This window comes from Capricornis sumatraensis, chromosome 1, assembly GCF_032405125.1.
Source record: "Capricornis sumatraensis isolate serow.1 chromosome 1, serow.2, whole genome shotgun sequence".
NCBI classification, from domain to species: domain Eukaryota; kingdom Metazoa; phylum Chordata; class Mammalia; order Artiodactyla; family Bovidae; genus Capricornis; species Capricornis sumatraensis.
The window spans coordinates 150,441,234-150,459,977 of record NC_091069.1 but is presented as its reverse complement, the minus strand read 5'-3'; positions in this window follow the sequence as shown (position 1 = coordinate 150,459,977).

The following is an 18,744-nucleotide window of genomic DNA, read 5'->3' as shown; positions in this document are numbered from 1 at the left end:
CACAGCTATCTCTGTGTTTAGAGAACCCAGGTTGTCTGAAAGGAAGCATTGTTCACTTGCAGCACTCTGTCTGAAGCATCCTTCTTGGGAAGGCTGTACCAGGGATCACTAGACCCTTTCCAACTATAATGCTTGGGCAGGAGGGTAGAAGCTTCCTAGGCAAGAAAGTGAATGTCTCACCCTAAAAGAAATTCTTTGTCTTCTAAAAATAAGGGGGTGCATTGGAAATAAAAGAGACATTTAATTCAAATTCAAATGATAAATGGAGTTTTATAGCAGTGAGAAGGTGATGGCATCCCACTCCAGTACTCTTGCCTGGAAAATCCCATGGACGGAGGATCCTGGTAGGCTAGAGTCCATGGGATCGCAAAGAGTCAGACACGACTGAGAGACCTCACTTTCACTTTTCATTTTCATGCATTGGAGAAGGAAATGACAACCCACTCCAGTGTTCTTGCCTGGAGAATCCCAGGGACGAGGGAGCCTGGTAGGCTGCCGTCTATGGGGTTGCACAGAGTCGGACACAACTGAGGCAATTTAGCAGCAGCAGCAGCATAGCAGTCAGGAGAATTTACCAAGACAAAACTAAGCTGAAATGCCCTCATGGATTAGGAGGCGAGTTACCCATGAAAACGAGCTTGCGCTCCTTCACATGGCCTGACCCTATGAAAATCCCTTCCTGCCTCCCAGTCACTTTAATATAAGTTATGGAGAAAAAAGTCTGAGTTTGACCTCAGGTTTCAGGCGTGATATTTTAACATATCACACTGTTTTTGATGCAAATATTTCAAAAAAGTTTAAACCCTCTTTCAGACACTAGAGCTGTTAGCTCATTTCATATCAGTTAGGGGCTAAAGACTGTGAGTAGCTGGTTTCGTTTTTCCTCTTTCTGGGGTTTTAACAAACTGCTCCATAGTTTGGGCTTTGGGAGTTGGCCCACTGAGCTCACAGAAGATAGCTCTGCTAGGAACACACGGGACAGCTGAGAACCAGGCAGCCTGCAGAGAAGCCCCTTCTGAGGGTCAGTTTGGAAGGAGCCACAAAAAAAAAAAGGGTGAGGGTTAATGACTCCCTTCATGAGGCTTGTTGGCAGTGGTACTTCACCTCAAATGGAAATTTCAGAAGTTTCTGTACTGCTCATAAGAGCATTCCTGGAGTTGAGTAGCAGAAAGTTAGGCCAAGCATAATGTAGTGACTCTGCTGAACACAGCTCTGTCTCCAGGAACTCATCGTCATCATCAAATAGTATTAAAAGCCCACACGCATATGGTTCAGAACAAACCACATTAAACAAGCAGGGTTGAGTTGCTGTTCCTCTGGAGGGCCACAATTAAAAACACACCAAAAATCAACTTTTGCTTCTATTAAGCTATGTTCTGACAACACAAGAATACTAAGAAAGGAAATTGCTTACACAGTGACTAATATGAATATGAATAATAATAATTAGTGCATTAAATATAATAATTAGTATGAATGTGAATATGTCAGTCACTCAGTCAGTGTAGGTATCATTAATTAAGTACTTTCTTTGTGTCAAGTCCAACACTGTTTCCTTATGCTATTTCAAAATGATCTTTATTTCTACTCAGTGAAGTAGGTATCATTACTAAAACTAGTTTATGAAAGAGGCAAATGAAGCATAGACAAGTTAAATAATTTTCCTATAAAAACAAAGTTACAGGCTAGCAGAGCTGGGGCTTTAACTTAGGTTTATTTAAATCTAAAGACCATGCTAGGCCATACTGTTTCAGAAGAATGGGGCTTGAGAGGATGGTCCCTGGTCTCTGGTGAGTCTCTGGGATGGGCTGCCAAATGAGGGTCCTTGGCTTTGCTCAGGAAAGAATTTAAGAGTGAACCACAGTAAAGTGAAAACAAATTTATTTAGAGAGATATACACTTGAGACCTTTCTCTGAGTGGTTAAGATTCTGAGCTTCCAATGCAGATGGTTCAAGTTTGATCCCAGGTCGGGGAACTAAGATTCCACATGTTGTGTGGTATGGCCAATTAAAAAAAATAAAATAGAGATACCTACTCCATAGGCAGAGTGTATGACATTTCAGAAGATAAGAGGTGGCCCAGAAATATAGAGTGATTAGTTTTCTTATTGTTCAGTTGCTAAGTCCTGCCTGACTCTTTGCAGCCCCACGGACTGCAGCATACCTGGGCTCCTCTGTCCTTCACTGTTTTCCAGAGTTTGTTCAAATCCATGTCCATTTATTCAGTGATGCTATCTAACCATCTCATCCTCTGCCACCCCTTCTCCTGTTGCTTTCAGTCTTTCCCAGCATCAGGGTCTTTTCCAATGAACTGGCTCTTTGCTTCAGCTGGCCAAAGTATTGGAGCTTTAATTTCAGCACCAGTCTTTCCCATGAATATTCAGGGATGATTTCCTTTAGGATTGACTGGTTTGATCTCCTTGCAGTCCATAGGACTCTCAAGAGTCTTCTCCAGCACCACAATTTAAAAGCATCAATTCTTTGGCGCTCAGCCTTCTTTATGGTCCAACCTTCACATCCATAACATGACTACTGGAAAAATCATAGCTTTGACTCTATGGACTTTTGTTGACAAAATGATCTCTTTGCTTTTTAATACTCTGGTTTGTTATAGCTTTCCTTTCAAGGAGCAAGCATCTTTGAATTTCATGACTGCAGTCACCGTCTGTAGTGATTTTGAAGACCAAGAAAAGAAAATCTGTCACTACTTCTACTTTTTCCCCTTCTATTTGCCATGATCTTAGTTTTTTGAATATGAGTTCCAAACTAGCTTTTCACTCTCCCCTTTCAGCCTCATCAAGAGGTTCATTAGCTCCTCTTCACTTTTTGTCATTAGAGTGGTATCATCTGCATATCTGAGGTTGTTGATATTTCTCCCGGCAATCTTTATTCCAGTTTGTACTTCATCCGGTCTGGCATTTCACATGATGTACTCTGAATTTATAAGTTAAATAAGCAAGGTGACAATGTACAGCCTTGACATACTCCTTTCCTGATTTTGAACCAGTCAGATGTTGCATGTAAGGTTCTAATTGTTGCTCCTTGACTTGCATATAGATTTCTCAAGAGACAGGTAAGGTGGTCTGGTATTCCCATCTCTTTACAACTTTTCCATAGTTTTCTGGGATCATCAGAGTCAGAGTCACAGTGGAGATTTCCAGGCACCTTTTACGGCCAGTGTCAGCACTGTCATGGTTCCTGTGGATGTGTCATTTAGCATGCGAATACATTACGACATGCATATAATGAGGCTCAGGATACAGAAAGCTGAATCTTTGGCCTAGCAGAAGATTTGGGGCCTAGCAGGTTCTAACCAGTTTTTGTTGTATACTGTCCCCAGTGGGTGTGTCGTTCTTTTAATGGTTATGCCCTGTCCCCTTTCCGTCTTGTCTCAATGTTGCCAGTTCTCATGAGTTGAAAGTTGGCCTTGGGTGGCGTAGTAGAATATTTATAAAATGGGCTCCCCTTGTAGCTCAGTCGGTAAAGAATCTGCTGCAGTGCAGGAGACTCGGGTTCGATCCCTGGGTTCGAAAAAATCTCATGGACAGAGGAACCTGGTGGACTGCAGTCCATGGGGTTGCAAAAAGTCGGACATGACTGAGCGACTAACACACATGTATTTTGTAAACGGAGAAGGCAATGGCAACCCACTCCAGTACTCTCGCCTGGAAAATCCCATGGATGGAGAAGCCTGGTAGGCTGCAGTCCATGTGGTCGCTAAGAGTCAGACACGACTAAGCAAATTCACTTTCACTTTCACTTTTCACTTTCATGCATTGGAGAAGGAAATGGCAACCCACTCCAGTGTTCTTGCCTGGAGAATCTCAGGGATGGGGGAGCCTGGTGGGCGGCCGTCTATGGGGTTGCACAGAGTCGGACATGACTGAAGCGATTTAGCAGCAGCATACTTTGTAAAGCAAGATATTTTATCTGTAACTTTAATAAAGTTCAGAAACTACTTCATTCAACCCTTTTTATTTAAAATGGTGTTGCTTCCCTGGGGCTCAGACAGTAAAGAACCCACCTGCAAAGGGGCAGACCTGGGTTCAGTCCCTGGGTTGGGAAGATCCCTTGGAGGAGGGTATGGCAACCCATTCCAGTATTTTTGCCTGGAGAATCCCCATGGACTGAGGAGCCTGGTGGGCTGCAGTCCATGGGGTTGCAAAGACTCAGACATGACTGAATGACTAACGACAGCATAGCACATTTAAAATGGTGTTGTTCCTACCATTAATGGGACTAAAAATTTTCTTTGCCATGAAAAAAAGGAGAAATGGGGCTGGTGAGTCATGAGTATGTCTAACTAAAGTGGTTTACACACCAAACTGGATGAAGACTGGGCTAGATAACTGATCAGAATCACCTAGACAACAGATTTTGAAAAACATGCTTTTGAAACCAAGGAGGGTCTATGGGTCTATCCTGGGTACCAAAAACCTTTCTTTGTCCCCAGTTCCTTGTTTGTAGGATAAAGGCTTTGTTCTCCTACACCTTCCCTAAGTTCTAAAAGGCAAATTCAAACAGTTGCTAATCGGGGAAATGAAGAAAGGCAGAAACAAAGGAAAAGCAGTCAAACCTAGTTCCTCCTCAAGGAATAAGCATAACAATACATCTTTGAGTTCTTCTACAGAAACTAAAACCCCCACCCAGGTTCAGGTCAGTTCAGTTCAGTTCAGTCGCTCAGTCGTGTCTGACTCTTTGCAACCCTATGAATCGCAGCACGCCAGGCCTCCCTGTTCATCATCAACTCCCGGAGTTCACTCAGACTCACGTCCGTCGAGTCAGTGATGCCATCCAGCCATCTCATCCTCTGTCGTCCCCTTTTCCTCCTGCCTGCAATCCCTCCCAGCATCAGAGTCTTTTCCAATGAGTCAACTCTTCGCATGAGGTGGCCAAAGTATTGGAATTTCAGCTTTAGCGTCATTCCTTCCAAAGAAATCCCAGGGCTGATCTTCAGAATGGACTGGTTGGATCTCCTTGCAGTCCAAGGGACTCTCAAGAGTCTTCTCTAACGCCACAGTTCAAAAGCATCAATTTTTCAGCGCTCAGCCTTCTTCACAGTCCAACTCTCACATCCATACATGACCACGGGAAAAACCATAGCCTTGACTAGATGGACCTTAGTCGGCAAAGTAATGTCTCTGCTTTTGAATATGCTATCTAGGTTGGTCATAACTTTTCTTCCAAGGAGTAAGTGTCTCTTAGTTTCATGGCTGCAGTCACCATCTGCAGTGATTTTGGAGCCCCCCAAAATCAAGTCTGACACTGTTTCCACTGTTTCCCCATCTATTTCCCATGAAGTGATGGGACCAGATGCCATGATCTTAGTTTTCTGAATGTTGAGCTTTCAGCCAACTTTTTCACTCTCCTCTTTCACTTTCATCAAGAGGCTTTTTACTTCCTCTTCACTTTCTGCCATAAGGGTGGTGTCATCTGCATAGCTGAGGTGATTGATATTTCTCCCAGCAATCTTGATTCCAGCTTATGTTTCTTCTAGTCCAGCGTTTCTCATGATGTTCTCTGCATATAAGTTAAATAAGCACGGTGACAATATACAGCCTTGACACACTCCTTTTCCTATTTGGAACCAGTCTGTTGTTCCATGTCCAGTTCTAACTGTTCCTTCCTGACCTGCATACAGATTTCTCAAGAGGCAGGTCAGGTGGTCTGGTATTCCCATCTCTTGAAGAATTTTCCACAGTTTATTGTGATCCACACAGTCAAAGGCTTTGGCATAGTCAATAAAGCAGAAATAGATGTTTTTCTAGAACTCTCTTGCTTTTTTGATGATCCAGTGGATGTTGGCAATTTGATCTCTGGTTCCTCTGGCTTTTCTAAAACCAGCTTGAACATCTGGAAGTTCACGTTTCACGTATTGCCAAAGCCTGGTTTGGAGAATTTTGAGCATTGCTTCACTAGCATGTGAGATGAGTGCAATTGTGCAGTAGTTTGCACATTCTTTGGCATTGCCTTTCTTTGGGATTGGAATGAAAACTGACCTTTTCCAGTCCTGTGGCCACTTCTGCGTTTTCCAAATTTGCTGGCATATTGAGTGCAGCACTTTCACAGCATCATCTTTCAGGATATGAAACAGCTCCACTGGAATTCCATCACCTCCACTAGCTTAGTTCATAGTGATGCTTTCGTAGGCCCACTTGACTTCACATTCCAGGATGTCTGGCTCTAGATTAGTGGTCACATCATCATGATTATCTGGGTCATGAAGATCTTTTTTGTACAGTTCTTCTGTGTATTCTTGCCACCTCTTCTTAATATCTTCTGCTTCTGTTAGGTCCATACAATTTCTGTCCTTTATCGAGCCCATGTTTGCATGAAATGTTCCCTTGGTATCTCTAATTTTCTTGAAGAGATCTCTAGTCTTTCCCATTCTGTTCTTTTCCTCTATTTCTTTGCATAGATCGCTGAAGAAGGCATTCTTATCTCTTCTTGCTATTCTCTGGAACTCTGCATTCAGATGCTTATATCTTTCCTTTTCTATTTTGCTTTTTGCCTCTCTTCTTTTCACAGCTATTTGTAAGGCTTCCCCAGACAGCCATTTTGCTTTTTTGCATTTCTCTTCCATGAGGATGGTCTTGATCCTTGTCTTCTGTACAATATCATGAACCTCATTCCATAGTTCATCAGGCACTCTATCTATCAGATCTAGGCCCTTAAATCTATTTCTCACTTCCACTCTATAATCATAAGGGATTTGATTTAGGTCATACCTGAATGGTCTAGCGGTTTTCCCTACTTTCTTCAATTTGTGTCTGAATTTGGTAATAAGGAGTTCATGATCTGAGCCACAGTCAGCTCCTGGTCTTGTTTTTGTTGACTGTATAGCTTCTCCATCTTTGGCTGCAAAGAATATAATCAATCTGATTTCAGTGTTGACCATCTGGTGATGTCCATGTGTAGAGTCTTCTCTTGTGTTGTTGGAAGAGGGTGTTTGCTATGACCAGTGCATTTTCTTGGCAAAACTCTATTAGTCTTTGCCCTGCTTCCACCAGGTAGAGGATGGTAATTTGAGGCTGAATACAAGATTCCTGGAACACTGCCCTGTTACCTCACCACCAATCAGTCTTCCCTTGTAGTTCAGTTGGTAAAGAATCTGCCTGTGGTGCAGAAGACCAGGGTTCAATCCCTGGGTCAGCAAGATCCCCTGGAGAAGGAAATGGCAACCCACTCCAGTATCCTTGCCTGGAAAATCTCATGGACACAGGAGTCTGGTAGGCTGCAGTCCACGGGGTGCCAAAGAGTTGGGCATAACTGAGCAGCTAACACTTCACCTATCAGAAGTCACACACCCTGAAGCCCTCACTAGAAATTTTGCCTTTAAACATTCTTCCCTGTTTCGGTCTTTATGAGCACGAGCCACTAATTCTTGCTTGGCCCTTGCCATAAACATTTCTCTGCTCTAAACTCTGACATTTCAGTTTGTATGGGCTCGCTGTGCATTGGGCACATGAAGTTGGATTTGACAACACTTTCTCCAATAATTTATGCTGATTGGTAGTCCTCAGATGATGGATAGATAGACAAATAGATATAGATAGATAGATAGATAATTGATTCACTTTCCCGTACACCTGAAACTAATACAACATTGTAAATTAACTCTACTGCAATTAAAAAAATAACAGGAGGGAGGGAGAAGGACTCAATAAATTTCAACCTCTTTTCTTTAGTATTTATACTGCTTGGTGTTCTCTGAACTTCCTGGAACTGTGGTTTGGTATCTGACATTAATTTGGGGGAAATTCTCATCATTATTGTTTCAAACAATTCTGCTCCTTTTTCTTTCTTCTCCTTCCAGTATGCCCATTACACATATGTTACGCTCTTTGTAATTAACTTACAGTCCTTGGATATTCTGTTCTTTAAGTCTTTGTTCTCTTTGCTTTCAGTTTTGTGGGTTTCTTTTGAGACATTCCTCAAGCTCAGAGATTCTTTCCTTAACTGAGTCCAGTCCACTAAGAAATCCATCAAAGGCATTCTTTATTTCTGTTACAGTGCATGTTATCTCCAGCATTTCTTTTTGGTCCTTTCTTAGAATTTTCATCTTACTACTCACATTGCTCACTTGTTCTTGCATGTTGTCTACTTTATTCACTAGAACCCTTAGCATATTATCATAGTTTAGAATTCCTGATCTGATAATTCCAACAGCCCTGCCATGTCTTGTTCTGATGCTTGCTCTCTCTCTTCAAAGTGTGTTTTTTTGCTGTTGGTATGGAAGACACAGGTTTGATCCCTGGGTTGGGAAGATGCCCTGGAGAAGGAAATGGCAACTCACTCCAGTATTCTCGCTGGGAAAATCCCACGGATAGAAGAGCCTGGTGGGCTATAGTCCATGGGGTTGCAAACAGTCAGGCCTGACTTAGTGGCTAAAGAGCAGCAACAACAACATGCCTTGTTATTGTTTCCTGGTAGCGGAACATGACCTTAACAGGTGAAAAAAGCTGCTGTAAGTAGGCCTGTAGTGATGTGGTGGTAAGGTGTGGAGGAGGGGAAGCATTCTTTAGTCCAATGTGAGGGCTCAGTCTTGGTGAGCCTGCATGTGTGCTCAGTTGCTTCAGTCGTGTCTGGTGTTTGACTTTTTGTGACTCCATGAGCTGTAGCCCATCAGGCTCTGTCTATAGGATTCTCTAGACATGGGTACTGGAGTGGGTTGCCATGCCATCCTCCAGGGGATCTTCCTGACCTAGGGATCACATCTCCTGTGCCTTCTGCATTGCAGGCAGATTCTTTACCCACTGAGCTACCAGGGAAGCCCCTTGGTGAGCTTATGTCTCACCAAAAGTGAACTTCACAGGAGCTTCTTGGTTTTTTCCTCCTCTCTTAGGTGAGACAGGATGGTTAGAGTGGGCTTGAGTTGGGTATTTCCCTCCCCCCAAGTCATATAGGGAAAGGAGTATGTCAAGGCTGTATATCGTCACCCTGCTTATCTCACTTTTATGCAAAGTACATCATGCAAAATGCAAGGCTGGATGAAGCACAAGCTGGAATCAAGACTGCCAGGAGAAATACCGATAACCTAAGATACGCAGATAACACCACCCTTATGGCAGAAAGTGAAGAAGAACTAAAGAGCCTCTTGATGAAAGTGAAAGAGGAGAGTGAAAAAGTTGGCTTAAAACTCGACATTCAGAAAACTAAGATCATGACATCCGGTCCCATCATTTCATGGCAAATAGATGGGGAAACAATGGAGACAGTGACAGATTTTATTTTCTTGGGCTCCAAAATCACTGGAGATGGTGATTGCAGCCATGAAATTAAAACATGCTTGCTGCTTGGAAGAAAAGCTATGACCAACCTAGACAGCACATTAAAAAGCAGAGACATTACTTTGCCAACAAATGTCCATGTAGTCAAAGCTATGGTTTTTCCAGGGGTCATGTACAGATATGAGAGTTGGGGTATAAAGAAATCTGAGCACTGAAGAATTGATGCTTTTGAACTGTGATATTGGAGAAGACTTTTCAGAGTCCCTTGGACTGCAAGGAGATCCAACCTGTCCATCCTAAAGGAAATCAGTCCTGAATATTCATTGGAAGGACTGATGCTATCTGTAGCTGAAACTCCAATACTTTGGCCACCTAAGGCGAAGAACTGACTCATTGGAAAAGACCCTGATGTTGGGAAAGACTGAAGGCGGGAGGAGAAGGGGACAACAGAGGATGAGATGGTTGGATGGCATCACTAACTCAATGGACGTGAGTTTGAGCAGCTTTAGGATTTGGTGATGGACAGGGAAGCCTGGCCTGATGCTGTCCATGGGGTCACAAAGAGTTGGACAAGACTGAGCGACTGAACTGAACTGAAATGAAGTCAGTCACAGGTGTTGATAATGCCTTGCAGGTGAGGCTTTGGTTAAGCAGGTTCCTCTGTGGGCAGGCTTGTTAAGAAGAACAGAGCATTCTGGGATATTTCAAAATGTTCCTTTTCTCCCTTCCTCTGCTAGAAGCAGGAGAGGATATTTCTCTGATGTTTTCTGATGAAATCTGGTGGGGCTCCCAGAGCTAAATCCCCCTGTCACTGGGTCCTCATGGTGTTTTTAACCTTCAGGCTTGTCTGTGCTGAACTGTCATCAATTCATCCTTTACAGTTCCTGGCTTCCTGCCCTGTGCTTGGTTCTCAAAGGTTATACCTTATACTTTCCTGTCTCTCTAATCTTGGCAGCAGTGGTTTGCTCTGTGCCCTCTTGTTACAGATACAAGATGAGTTGTTGATGTTGGTCTTTTCAGTTTTTCACTTGCTCATAGAATGGGATTATGGCTTCCAAGCTCCTTATGTGAGCAACCAGAAAGCAAACCCTATCCTCCACTCCCTCATCATCCCACTTAAAGCAGAGAGCTGGCTGAATAGTGTTGGTATTGCACAAAACTGTATCCATTTTGGAAACCAAGACCTCACCCCATCACTGCTGTTCCTGCCCATTGGGCTAAACACAGCTAGTAGTGGTGTGGAGGGAAGACAGGTGAACATTTTTGTAGATGCAGCGCAGCAACTTTAAGATGGAGACTGATTCAGGGCTGAGGAGGTTGTGCAGCTTCAGAATATGTCTGGTGCTTAGAAGAGCTTCCCTGGTAGCTCAGAGGTTAAAGCATCTGCCTGCAATGCGGGAGAGCTGGGTCTGATCCCTGGGTTGGGAAGATCCCCTGGAGAAGGAAATGGCAACCCACTCCAGTATTCTTGCCTGGAGAATCCCATGGACAGAGGAGCCTGGTGGGCTATACTCCACGGGGTAGCAAAGAGTCGAACACGACTGAGTGACTTCACTTAGGAGAATTTGTCTCCTAGCCAGAGTGTGATCATATTTTTTAACTAACTTGTCAGTCTTGTCTGACTCTTTGCAATCCATGGACTGTAGCCCACCAGGCTCCTCTGCCCATGGGATTCTGCAGGCAAGAATACAGGAGTGGGTTGCCATTTCCTTCTCCAGGGGTCTTCTAAACCCAGGGATTGAGCCCGGGTCTTTTGCACTGCAGGCAGATTCTTTACCATTGAGCTTCCTAGGAAACCTCAGCTTATTAGTAGCTATCTAATGTTAATTTATCCATTTATAATACAGCTAATTCTCCTACCTGTTGATTATGCTGATTTGTTTGAACATCTTTTCTGATAATTTTAATATTCAAACTCTCCTTTTGCTTGAGCTTATTGACTTCCCCATGTGTAACATCATTTTTCTGCTACCTGATCAATATTCTGACCTTCATGAACATCTTTTTCAACTACAAATTTGTGGTTGTTGTGGAAGTGTGTAGTGGGTGTTCCAGAGTATCACCCAGATTCTCCCTGCAGGTCTGCGGGCATTGATGGCTAAAGATCTCTCACAGCTGGGGAGCTCTTTGGAAATTGCTCTAGAATGAAGATATCTTCTTTGCTCAATGTTATATCCTCTCCCTGAGGACAGCTCACCAACTGAATAATTGATCTATATGGGTGTGGGCTTCCCTGGTGGTTCAGACCTTTAAGAATTTTGCCTGCAATGCAGGAGACCTGGGTTTGATCCCTATGTCAGGAAGATCCCCTAGAGAAGGGAATGGCTACCCACTCCAGTATTCTTGCCTGGAGAATCTCATGGACAGAGGAGCCTGTTGGGCTATAGTCCATGGGATGGCCAAGAGTCAGACATGATTGAGTGACTAACAAATATGGGTATACCTTAAAGACTTGGTTTCCTTGCCTTAATTCTAGAAAACTGTGAAGGGCCATCCTAGATCCAGGGCTTCCTGAAGGATTAACTGAGACCCCTTTTAGAACCACCCTGTACAAGTTCCGCTTCTCCCTTTGCCCAATCCTCCTTCCTTACTCCTTAATACATGTTGTTCAGCATTAGGCTCTGTTTTATGAGAAACCTAACTTAAATGTTAGTTGGTTCCAGGAGTGGTCTGAGGATCCAGACTGTACAGCAGAATTTTGGAGCTGGATTACCTGCTGTCTGCAGGGTAGTGAGAACCCCATCCCTGGTGGAGGGAGGGGCAGTTAGCCCCTGGTGTGCTGGAGCATGCAATTAGAACTTTCACAAGTGGTGAAGCAGGGTAGGATTCAGTGGAAGGAAATGCCCTGCCAGGGGCAACATCTCAGGCATTTGTAAAGTAGTGATTGTCAGACCAATGCAATCAGATGGCTTTTGCTATGTGTAAGCAGTACATTGGAGAAAGACAAGGGCCAAGGGTTAATAACTCATTTAAGGTGAAGTATGCAAGCCAGATTTTTTTTTTTTTTCAATTTGGCTGCACCGGGTCTTCCTTGCCACGTGCAGGATCTTTAGCTGTGGCATTCCAACTCATAGTTGCAGCATGTAGAGTCTAGTTCCCTGACTAGGGATTGAACTTGGGGCCCCTGCATTGGGAGCACAAAGTCTTCATCACCACGGAAGTTCCAGGGTCTTTTGACAGAGTATGAAAAGAATTTTATCTCTTTCAACCAGAGGGAAAAAAGCTGAGGATCAGGCCCAGGGCTTGATTATGAGGATAGTGAAGCTTCAGGGAAGGTTGAATTTCCAACCCCAGCAAGTCAAGTATCCTGAAATTAGCACCCTAGTTAGAAAGTAGTTGGACTCTGAGACTTGAATGGGGACATCTCTGTTTGTCTTCAAAAACCTTGAGTCCCCAGATTTCCTAAGACTGTAGGCCCACTGATGTAGCCCACTCCACACTATTAGATACACACTATTAGTCCCTCTTGCTGCTTGAAGATGACACACAGGCTTTGACAGACAACGCAGCCTCCCTTCAGTGCTATCTTTACCTTCATTTCTGGACATTGGCCCAAGTCTAAGACTAGTTCACAATAAAGAACAATCAAAAGTGCTGGACCTGCTAAGGGAGGAAAGAGTCTTAAACCCAAGGAGCACTTTGGCCAGGCTAATGCGTATTGGCAGGAACTAGTAGGGTGTGTGTGTGTGTGTGTGTGTGTGTGTGTGTGTGTGTGTGTGCGTGTGCACGCACGTGCATCCTTAGGATGCTGGATCAAGGCATGGAGCTAGACCATTAGGTTTACATAAGGGAAAAATCTGTCTCTAGGAGAGTACTCTTCCAGGCTACAGGATTTAACACCCCATCCCATCAAGAACCTAGGAGATGCTGCTAAGATGGTTCTTGGAGAAATGCTGGCCCACATGAGGTGAAGCAGAAATGTCAGGACTCTGACAGCAGATGGAGGAGGCGGGATCAAAAGACTGAGAGGAAAGAACCGTGAGCCAAAACCATACATATCTTAGGTAGAGGAATGGTGACAGGTGTGAAAGCCACATTTAGAGATTTGAATAATGCAGGAATTTCTTATCACATCTTCACTTAATTCACCTCTCTGGTCCCTACAAGAGAGAACTGTATCCTAGAGGATGACAACCGATTCCATGAAGGGGTAATTCCACTTATAGCTTTTGTGTCTGCTAGAACAGACTAACAAGACACCTCAGATACAAAGCATACAACCACTGATCTAAATGGTGCATTATTTCACATACCTATTATGGAGGGTTAGAAGCAGGTCTCATTCCCATGAGATAAAAAGCAGTATAAAAAGCAGTATACATTTGTGACTTGACCTCTCCTACCTTCTGTCCTGATTCAGACCAACAAGATCTAGACCACCTGGATGTTCCCTAAAACATCACATTGATCTACTGATGATACCATGTTAATTGTGTCAGACACACAGAATGTTGGAGGCCTTGGTAAGGTACACAGTGGGGAATAAGCTCTGAAGATTCAGTAACCAAGCACATTGATAAGGTTACTAGGACTTTGTCAAATGAAGGAAACTCCTACCATTAGGCATGAAGCCTAATACCTGGATGGCCTCACTGGTTCTGGAGGCAGCATATTACATACTTCGGTATATACTGCTCTGACCCATTTCCCAGCTCACACAAAAGGCTGCCAGCTTTAGGTGAGGCCCAGAGCAGAAAAGCCCTCTGTGAAAGCTTAGGCTATGGTATAGCAGCCTTCCAGTTGGGTGAGCTCTCCAGGTAATAAAACTATGTGGTGAGAAAAGATGTCATGTGGCGGGTATGAAGAGCTTCAGTAGGGAAGACCTCTAAGGTTTTGAAACAGGGCCATATCATCTACAGTTATTATAATGCAGCAGATATTGTAATACATCTGCATGAGTGAGCTGTAGACTTTGGAAAACAGCCCTTGGCTTGCTATTAGGGGTAAGTGGAAGTGGGATGTTTTAGCTTGAGACACAGGGTGATCGTGCAGTCAAAGCTGCTCGTTGTTAGCAGAGTATTGTCAGACTTGTCAAGCTATAGGGTCAGACAGGTATCAGTAATCCATTAGAAAAAACGAGTGTCACTTCTAGGTGGTTTATATTCATGTGCTGTCTAAGACTCTGCACCAGGAGCTCATGAGGGTTCCTTAAAATCAGCCAATGGAGGGAGGAAAAAAAGAAGAATTTGTTTCACATAAGTGTAGGTTTGATATGTCAGGGCAAGCTACAGAAGGATTACTGCTGCCCTGCAGCCTTATTTGGGATAACCCTGAAAAACAGAAGTGAGTGAAAATTCAGTGAGCAGAGCTTTAGTCGCCATTTACACAGAAGGAGAAACAGCCTGAGTTAAGAATATACATGGACTCCTGAGCTGCTAATGGTTTGGTGGTTGAACTTGGGTAGGGTAGGGGAAGTGAGAGGAGACTGTAATCCTGGAGGGAAATCCGGGGAAGAGGCACGTGGATAGATCCATGGGGTGGGAAAAAAGTGTCGTGGTCTTTTTAATCAAATGTTCACTCTTGCCAAGGAGCATAAACCATGGAATAGGTACTAAACACAAGTAGATACAATGGCTTGGCCAGTTGTTGTCAGCCAGTGCTTTCCACTGGTCCTCCCAGTGCTGGCACAGGAGCCGTGGTGGCCGTGATGGAAGTTACGTATGAGCCCAACAGCATGGGCTCCCACTCCTAAGACTGATGGAGCTCCTCCGGCTGCTGAGTGTCCAGAGCCCCACCAGGACACTTTCTTCTTGTGTAGTCCATAGAACAAAACTCTTAATTTATGTGTGTGGGTGGCAGAAGGGAGGGCCAACTAACATTGTTGCCCATAATATGGGCTTAGTCAGTCTGTCGTGTCTGACTCTTTGCAACCACATGGACTGCAGTCTGCCAGACTTCTTTGTTCATGGGGATTCTCCAGGCAAGAATACTGGAGAGGGTTGCCATGCCCTCCTCCAGGGGATCTTCCCAGCCCAGGGATCAAACCCAGGTCTTTTGCATTGCAGGCGGATTCTTTACCAACTGAGCCATCAGGGAAGCCCTTGTTAGGGCACTGGTATAAAGCCTTTGATCTGGGGGGAGTGAACAGAAAAATATCCTCTATCCTTGAGGGAGGGGCAGAGTCATTGAGAATAACACACACTTCAGAGCCGGGGACTTAGTGCTGCTAGAACACTGAATCTTTATTAGAACAGAGGCTTCTACCTCTTTCCATCCCTTTACACATACATGCACACCCAGGCCAAAAAGTATAAAGTAACAAATATGTATGGAAAATTCCTGGGGAAGTTGCAGGAGTGTGGATACCTTCTCTAAGGTTAATGAAAAGGGAAGACCTAAGACTGGGGGTGGATTAGATGTGGAGAAACCCATCTACAGAAACTATTCTCACCCTGAACGCAAGGTATTTCTAGAATATTTGAAGCTTGAGGTTCGCTGAGGATAACCATAGCAACAACTCTCTGAACACACTCTTGCCCAAAGAAGGTTATGCAGACTTGTCCAAAGAAGATTATGCAGATGGTAAATAAACACAAGAGAAGATGCTCAACTTCACATGAATGCATGGTAAATCACTTTAGTTGTGTCCAACTCTTTGGATCCCATGGACTTTAGCCCGCTAGGCTCCTCTGTCCATGGGATTCTCCAGGCAAGAATACTGGAGTGGGTTGTCATGCCTTCCTCCAGGGGATCTTCCTGATCGAGGGATCAAACTTGTGTCTCTTACATTTCTTGCATTTGCAGGCGGGTTCTTTACTAGCAGTGCCACCTGGGAAGCCAACTTCACATAGGGAGATGCAAATTAAAACTGTAGTAAGATGCTGCTGCTGCTGCTGCTGCTAAGTCGCCTCAGTCGTGTCCGACTCTGTGTGACCCCATAGATGGCAGCCCACCAGGCTCCTCTCTCCCTGGGATTCTCCAGGCAAGAACACTGCCTGGGTTGCCATTTCCTTCTCCAATGCATGAAAGTGAAATGTGAAAGTGAAGTCGCTCAGTTGTGTCCGACTCTTAGCAACCCCATGGACTGGAGCCTACCACGGATTTTCCAGGCAAGAGTACTGGCGTGGGGTGCCATTGCCTTCTCCAAGTAAGAATACTGCTTCATATCTGTTGGAATGGCTAAAGAAAAAGTAACAGTACTAGATACTCACTGCTGCTGCTGCTAAGTCACTTCAGTCGTGTCCGACTCTGTGTGACCCCATAGACGGCAGCCCACCAGGCTCCCCCGTCCCTGGGATTCTCCAGGCAAGAATACTGGAGTGGGTTGCCATTTCCTTCTCCAATGCATGAAAGTGAAAAGTGAAAGTGAAGTCACTCTGTCGTGTCTGACTCTTAGGACTGCAGCCTACCAGGCTCCTCCATACATGGGATTTTGCAAGCAAGAACGCTGGAGTGGGGTGCCATTGCCTTCTCCAAGATACTCACTAGAATTGCACAACTGGAACTCTTAGGCACTGTTGATATATCAGCGTATATATCAATATATGCAAAAATTTACTGTTACTTGGAAAACAGCTTTGCATTTTCTTATAAAGTTAAATATGTAAATACAATAGACTTACTACATGACTCAGAGTTTACTATGGTTATTTTGTTGTTATTGTTCAGTTGCTCAGTCATGTCTGACTCTTTATGATCCCATGGACTGCAGTATGCCAGGCTTCCCTGTCCTTCACTATCTCCAGGAGTTTGTGCAAACTCATCTCCATTGAGTCATTGATGCCAACCAACCGTCTCATCCTCTGTTGTCTCCTCTTCCTGCCCACAATCTTTCCCAGCATCAAGGTCTTTTCCAATGATTTGACTCTCCGCAACAGGTGGCCAAAATATTGGAACTTCAGCATCAGTACCAGTCCTTCCAATCAATATTCAGGGTTGATTTCCTTTAGGATTGACTAGTTTGATCTCCTTGTTTTCTGTATGGAAATGTTTATAGTAGCTTCATATTTGCCCCAAATTGAAATCAACTGAGATGTCCTTTTTATAGTTAAGGGATTAAAAAAAACCTGTAGTACATTCATACCATGAACTCCTACTCAGCAATGAAAAGAATGAACTATGATTCACAACGATGGATCTCAAATTTGCTTTGCTAAGTAAAATTAGCCAGACCCCAAATGTTACAGGTTGTGTGATTTCATCATATGACAGCTGGGAAAGGAGACACTGCATGGATGGAAAACAGAGCAGTGGCTGCTGGGAACTAGGGCTTAGGGGTAGGAGTTGACAATAAAGGAGAGCAGGGAGAATGTTTGCTGTGATGAAACTGTTCCGTCATGCCTGTGATGGTATCAGTTCAGTTCAGTTCAGTTCAGTCACTCAGTCTTGTCCGACTCTTTGCAACACCATGGACTGCAGCACGCCAGGCCTTCCTGTCCATCACCAACTCCTGGAGTTTACTTAAACTCAAGTCTATTGAGTCAGTGATGGCACCCAACCATCTCATCCTCTGTTGTCCCCTTCTCCTCCTGCCTTCAATCTTTCCCAGCATCAGGGTCTTTTCAAAGGAGTCAGTTCTTTGCATCAGGTGGCCAAAGTATTGGAGTTTCAGCTTCAGCATCAGACCTTCCAATGAATATTCAGGACTGATTTCCTTTAGGATGGACTGGTTGGATCTCCTTGCAGTCCAAGGGACTCTCAACAGTCTTCTCCAACACCACAGTTCAAAAGCATCAATTCTTTGGCCCTCAGTTTTCTTTCTGAGGGCCATACATGACTTTCTCACATCCATACATGACTACTGGAAAAACCATAGCCTTGACTAGATGGACCTTTGTTGGCAAAGTAATGTCTCTGCTTTTCAAGATGCTATCTAGGTTGGTCATAACTTTCCTTCCAAGGAGTAAGCGACTTTTAATTTCATGGCTGCAATCACCATCTGCAGTGATTTTGGGAATTAAGTCTGACACTGTTTCCACTGTTTCCCCATCTATTTCCCATGAAGTGATGGGACCAGATGCCATGATCTTTGTTCTCTGAATGTTGAGCTTTAAGCCAACTTTTTCACTCTCCTCTTTCACGTTCTTCAAGAGGCTTTTTAGTTCCTCTTCGTTTTCCACCACAAGGGTGGTGTCATCTGCATATCTGAGGTTATTGATGTTTCTCTCAGCAATCTTGATTCCAGCTTGTGCTTCATCCAGTCCAGCGTTTCTCATGATGTACTCTGCATATGGGCTCCATTTATTTTTCACCACCCATAGAACTGTGCACCAAAAGTGAGTTTTACTGTATACAAATTGAAAGGTTAAAAAGAAATCCTAGAACCATAAGCAAGGTGAAGGGACCAAAGGGAGACTTTGACAAATCTCACTAGATAAATTTTTAAACATTTATTCATTTTTAATTGAAGGATAATTGGTTTACAGTACTGCATTTGTTTCTACCAAATTTCAGTGTGAATCAGCCATAGATTTACCCATGTCCCCTTCCACCTGAACATCCCTTCCACCTCCATCCCCATCCCACCCCCTCTAGGTTGTCACCTAGCCCTGGTTTGATTTCCCTGACTCATACA